This window comes from Triticum dicoccoides, chromosome 4A (assembly GCF_002162155.2).
Source record: "Triticum dicoccoides isolate Atlit2015 ecotype Zavitan chromosome 4A, WEW_v2.0, whole genome shotgun sequence".
Classification (NCBI taxonomy): domain Eukaryota; kingdom Viridiplantae; phylum Streptophyta; class Magnoliopsida; order Poales; family Poaceae; genus Triticum; species Triticum dicoccoides.
In genome coordinates, this window is record NC_041386.1 from 742,968,306 (window position 1) to 742,975,309 (window position 7,004).

The 7,004-nt window shown below is 42.5% G+C and overlaps 1 pseudogene; it reads left to right on the forward strand.

The window, feature by feature from the left end:
• The first annotated feature begins 3,038 nt into the window (after positions 1-3,038).
• Positions 3,039-5,921, forward strand: LOC119290002 (annotated as a pseudogene).
• Positions 5,922-7,004: the final 1,083 nt, after the last annotated feature.

Here is a 7,004-nt window from a genome sequence, read left to right on the forward strand (position 1 = left end):
CCTCCCTCCTCTCCGGTGAGCTCCTCCTCCCTCCTCTCCTCCCATTCCCTCATGGTTTCTCCTTTCTCCTCTCCGATGCTTCGGTGAACTCCTCTCCGGCGACCTCCTCCTCCTCTCCGGTGATGTAGGCGAGCGCCTCTCTGGCAAAAGAACACGGCAAAAGAACGTACAAGATCCAAAAACAGGAACAAAATTTGAAATAATATCGTGCCAAAAAACGAGCAGAAAAAACTAGCAAAAAATGGGCAAAAAAATCACGACCCAGATCCAAATTCAAAATTCAAAAATAGCAATGGCGCACGGTGGGGGTCAGACGGTGCGCCACTACTATTTTCCCGCCTTCAAAATTCAAAAATACTAATGGCGCACCGTGGCCTATAATAATGGCGCACCAGTGGCCTATACTAATGGCGCACTGTGGCCTATACTAATGGCGCACCAGTGGTGCGCCATTAGTATACCAGATACTAATGGGGCATCAGTGGTGCGCCATTAGTAAAAATTACTAATGGCGTGCTAGTAATGGCGCACCAGTGATGCGCCATTAGTAGGCAAAACTGGTGCGCCATTAGTAGGCCTTTTCCTAGTAGTGGGGGGCGAACATGTGGCGCTAGAAAGTTGGCGGGAAACACGCGACAGGAGAAATATGGTAGGAAAACCTCGGGCAGGAAACACAATGGCAGAAGAAATCGGGCGGGAAACACAGTGGCCAAAGAAATCGCGCAGGAATCGCATGGCATGAGAAATTATGTGGGAAATTTCCGAACATGAGAAACTGCACGGGAATCATGCAACATGAGAAATCTGGTGGGAAAATTTCTAGTAGAAGACACATGGCTAGGAAAATTGGGCGGGAAATACACGGGTGGGAGAAATCGTGCGAGAAAGACATGACGCGAGAATTGGGCGGAAAACTTTTGAGGCAAAAACTCTGAATTGTACTAAAACATTTTGGCCAATTTTCATATCACAGACCAAAAACAACTTTGGGTGCTAACATGACAGGTTATTCAGTGTGTTCATATCTACCAATCTGCAACCAATCTGAATCTCCATTTTTTGTAGGTAGTTTAGAGACTCGAGTAAAACATAGATCGGATACCCATCCACTTTAGAGCAGACAATTGTGAGCTTCAAAACATCTGTTAGAAGGCACAACAATTGAGTAAGATTGCAGGGTGGCATCAACCAGCAGGGCCACCAGTCCGACGACCAGTGGGGAAGATGAGAGCTTCCGGTTGATGGAGGAGGCGAGAGCTTCGCGTAAGTTGAGAAGGCGAGTATACATGGGTATAATGTACGCCGTGATATAAAAAATGTATGTCTAAAAATAATACAAATTTCCTAGGGGGCCATTGCCCCCTCCCTCCAAAAAAAACATCCTCATATTATTAACTTTGAATCCCTTACAAATTTTCAATTGCACGCCTTTGTAGTTTGCCAACACATTGCTATAGGATTTAAAGAAGAGAATGTGCTGACGGGTTGGTCATGGTGGCCGGTTGGTATTTTCAATTGTGCCCCTTCGTCCGTTTTACATTTTTTTTCTTTTCTTATTTACGCTCTTTCTATTTGTTCTTTATTTGTATTTTCATTAAAAACATGTCGACTCTTTTAGTACATGTTGTGCATTTTTTGTATACACACAAAGCATTTTTTATATGCATTGAAATTTTGTCAAATGCATGATGAACACTTTCTAAGAACAGTTTTTAATACATGTTAAACTTTTTATAAGAACACTTAAAACAGTTTTAATACACATTGTACTTTTTTAATGCATGTGAAACATTTTTCATATAAACATCGAACAGTTCAAAAAAATACATGAGCAACTTTTTTTAAAATAATACATGTTGAAGATTTCTTTCAAATACACGTTGAACATTTTTCAACACATGATGAAAATATTATTCAAAAATATCGTTAACAAAATTTATAAAACATGTCAACATTTTAAAATGCCCCGAACATATTTTTCTCACAATTGTTATTATGCAATTGACATTTCGTGCATATCACCTAGGCGGTCGAGCAATTGCGGGGACCCCTTGGATTCTATTGGGTCGGCCATGTAGTTGACTCTGGTATTGTGAAGGTTTCATTCAATTTTTTTTCTTTTCTTTTTTCTCTACATTTTCATGTACATTTTACTTTTATTTATTTTTCTTATTTCTAATTAGCGAATATTTTCAAAATGCCACTGTTCGCCCGTCCGCTTCGACCAAGCTGCACACAAATCACGATCCCAGGCGCTGTAGACGAATCACGATCCAAGGAGTTCACATCGTTCTAACAGAGGAGAGATGGTACAGATTCTGCTGGAGCGCTACACTTGCTTCTCTCCCTTTTCTGCAGTCTTCCTTTTCGATCATTACAACATTGCCTTATTTTTTACGACAGACACTGGCTCCAGGTGAACACACTATGCTCTCAAAGCCTCCAACTGTGCGTGACTATGCTGATAAACTGTTAGGATTATTAACATTGCTTTCATTTTTTTCATCCTCATGAAGGAGCATGAAAAAAGCACCTTACCCTGAGCTCCCTTGCCAGTTCTGTTCAGCTTATCCACGATGGATGAACCTCCTCACCATTGGATCATTGCACAGCCCTGCACAAGTTCTTAATAGCCTACTTCTCAGGGACAACTGCAGCAACAAGGACTAGAAGAAACAATAAAACTGCCGTGAAATTATCTTCACTTATGGTATATCGTTCAGTGAGCTGAGAAATGGAAGGAAAAGCCTGCACCTCCACTAAACCATGTGGTGCTCTTCACTTGCCTAACGTGCACGTCGGTGCTTGTGGACTGTCACAAGTAGACAAATTCAGGCCTTGGAGTTTCTGTGGAATTCTCCATTCCTGATGTGAACTTGCCCAAAAAACCTGTGTACATTCTTGCTCACAGAGTTGCCCTCAGATTGCCGGTCTGCAAGGGGCATGGACTCAGTCAGAAACATGGACTAATATTGCTCACAATTGCCACAAAACTCCATTCGTAGCGGCACACAGCTGAACCCATCGTATTGCCCACCATGCGTACCACCAGTGCCGAGCTCCTGCTCATATGCGTCCTAGCCGCCGCCGCCTTGCTGGCCCCCGATGCACTTCAGGTCGGGCCGGCCAGCGGTTCGGCCGGCACAAACTGCATACCGCGGGAGCGGGACGCCCTGCTATCCTTCAAGCACGGCATCACCAGCGACCCCTTGGGCGTCCTTGCCTCTTGGCACAAGGAAGACTACTGTCAGTGGAGGGGCGTCAAGTGCAGCAACCGGACCGGCCATGTCCTTAGGCTTCATCTTCGTAATCTGCATGCAGACACGTACACTTCCGATGAGGAGATCATGGGTGTGTACACCAGAGACACAGCTTTGGTTGGCCAGATAAGTAGTTCTTTGCTCTCCATGGATCGTCTAGTGCACCTTGATCTTAGCATGAATTACCTCAACGGCTCAAGTGGCCGCATGCCGGAGTTCTTGGGCTCTTTGACGAGATTGAGATATCTCAACCTCTCTGGCATACCATTTTCTGCCAGAGTGCCCCCTCAGCTCGGGAACCTCTCAAACCTCCAGCATCTTGACCTCTCATGCCAATTTTGCAATGAATATATGTACTCGAGAGACATTTCATGGGTAGCACGCATCCCTAAATTGCAGTATCTTGGAATGAATTCAGTAAACCTCAGCACGATAGTTGATTGGCCTTATGTTGTCAACATGATTCCTTCTTTGAAGGCCCTTGATCTTGGGTTTTGCTCTCTTCCAACCTCAAACCAATCACTCCCACATATTAACCTTACCAAACTCGAGAAGCTTGATCTCTCTAGCAACATTTTTGCCCACCCAATGGCACAGAGTTGGTTTTGGAATTTGACAGGCCTCCAGCATCTCTACCTTGCCGACACTCAACAGTACGATCAAGCTCCTGATGCACTGGCACATATGACGTCCCTCCAAGTCCTTGATTTGTCATATAATCGTAACATGGGGACGATGACTACAAGCTTCAAAAACCTATGCAATCTGAGAATCCTGGACCTTTCTTATTGTCAAATTGGCGGAAATATAAAGGATATTATAGGGAGGATGCCCCAGTGTCCCTTAAACAAGCTGCACGAGTTGCACTTGCGCTCCAACAATATTACCGGAATCATGCCATCTGAGATCGGCATGCTCGGTAATTTGACCATATTGGTTCTTCGAGACAACAATCTCAATGGACCTGTTCCATCTGAGATCGGTATGCCTGCAATTTGACCACAATGGATCTCAGAGGCAACTTCTTGAATGGTGACTTCACTGAAGAACATTTTAAAAGTCTAACAAGGTTAAAGAGGCTACTATTAAGTGGTAATTCCTTGAGGTTTAGAGTTGGTCCCGATTGGATACCACCCTTTACTTTAGAAACCATAGGTCTTTGGTCTTGCCAACTTGGCCCTTCGTTTCCTGCATGGCTTCGATCCCAAGTTGACATTCGCTCAATGGATATATCAATCACAGGTATAGTTGATAGGCTTCCTGACTGGTTCACCACTACATTTGCAAAGACCATGTATCTGTACATCTCCGACAATGAAATCAGCGGCAGATTGACAAGAAACATGGAATTCATGTCACTGCAAAATTTCTTTATCAGTTCAAATAAACTAACAGGTGAAATCCCCAACTTACCAAGAAATATTACCTGCCTGGACATGTCTAATAACTCTATCTGGAAAATTGCCATCAAACATTGGGACTACAAATTTGATTTCATTAGTGTTGCGCTCCAATCAAATAACTGGTCGTATTCCCGAATCTCTCTGCAAAGCGGAAATCTTGGTTCTGTTGGACTTAAGCAGCAACCTTTTCGAGGGACAACTTCCTCAATGTTTTGGGGGGAATTCCATGTACTTTCTCATGTTGAGTAACAATAGATTCTCTGGCAACTTCCCATCGGTTCTAAAAAATTGGAGACAATTGAAGTCACTAGATCTATCAAATAATAGTTTTTCTGGAAGGTTGCCATTCTGGATTGGAGATTTGGTTGAATTACAATTTCTGCGGCTAAACACAAATATGTTTTACAGAGAAATCCCAGCCACCATCTCAAATCTTAGTCGCCTTCACCATCTGAACCTAGCAGGCAATGGCTTATCAGGTACCATACCAAGGCATCTCTCAAATCTGACGGCCATGACGGGAACATATGTAAAGGATTCTATGCTTGACTCATTAGTAGCTTATGGCGATTACTCAAGTATGGTCGGTTCATATTATTTTTCCTCTATGGTCGTTAAGGGACCGGAACTTAATTATGGTATTGGCATTTTGGATATGGTGAGCATTGACTTATCTTTAAACAAATTAACTGGGGGGATACCAGAAGAAATAGCTGCTCTTGTTGGGTTGGTAAACTTGAATCTATCATGGAACCAGTTGAGAGGGAAAATCCCAAATAAGATTGGGGCCTTGCAGGCTTTGGAATCACTTGACCTCTCAAGGAACATGCTTTCTGGCGGGATCCCATTGAGCCTGTCAGATATAACCTATTTGAGCTACCTAGACTTGTCTGATAACAATCTAACAGGGAGAATACCATCAGGACGTCAGCTTGACACCCTCTACAATGAGCAACCTTCCATGTACAGTGGCAACAATGGTCTTTGTGGATCTCCTCTTCCAAACAGTTGCCCTGGAAAGAATGTAACAATGCAAGGCGATCAGAAAATGAATGGACATTCCTTTGAGCCAATGACCTTTTATTTTGGACTCGCTCTGGGATTTATTCTGGGTCTCTGGGTGGTGTTCTGCGCCTTGTTGTGTAAGAAAGCATGGATGATTGCTTATTTCCACATGGTTGACCACACATATGATCATATATATGTGTGTGCCGTTATCACATGGAAAAGTTGGGCCAGAAAGGGAACTACAAATTGAGTAAGAAGAGATCCGAAGAAGCATGAAGCAGCATATTAGGCTGAGATTTTTATTCCGTTGAAGTTAATCTAAAGGATAATGATGATTCATAATTGTCTATGCGTGTATGATAATACTTTTGAACTCCTGTAATTACTATTGTTCAGATGTTGTGCTGATTGTTTGTGTATGATAATACTTTTGAACTCTTGTGTTTGCTACTGTTCATTTGTTTATTTGTTCCATAGCTTCATTGTTTAGAGTTTCACAGTTGGTGTAGCCCTTATGGGACTCTGTTATCTAGTAGAGTACTGGATGTGAGTAAGAGGAAACCCATATGCTGACTTTGGAATATGCTCATTAGTTTCTGGCTGATGCTCGTTGTAATTTTTTTTGGAAGGATCACGCCACACACGAATGGTGCATATGAATATAGGATGCCTCGATCCTGTAAATTTTTGAGACAGAGCTCAAGTACAACATTGTGGGCAGCTCTGGCTTTCTTTCTCGGAACGTTCGTTTTTCTGTCCTATTGATGGTTGCTAAGTTGTGACATATTGTTGTTAGTAGCGTTCAACTCTGCGGAATTTTGCTACCTGTTTTCTTTCTCTGTTTTCTGAGTTGTTGGTAACCGCTCAAGGATATAACGAGACTTTATGGCCATTCAAATAATAAGAAAATTATTTGCTGGCATCTCAATTGCAAAGGTTCATATTGGATTTAAAGGGCTTGAAGATTACATTAAGTAGCTACTCTGTTTTATAGGTGCAGGCAAGAAAATTTCAACTGTCAGCTCCACACACCCTTAAGCTCTGCCATTACTTTCAGCGGTAGAGCTTACCATGGCTGATATACCATACGAGCATATTTAAACCCTCAAAGCCTATCTCAGCACCAAATATGTAAACACCCCTCGAATTTGAGAACTTCTTGTTCCAGGTGGACAAGCATAACATTTGTATAGCTCCTGAGGTATCACATATACATATATGAGAGCAGATATACCTAGTACCATCAATTCAAGGATGATGGTTTCTAACAAGAGATACTACTCCAAAAGAATGCATCCTACCACAACAACAAACTAGTCACAATCATGTGTCT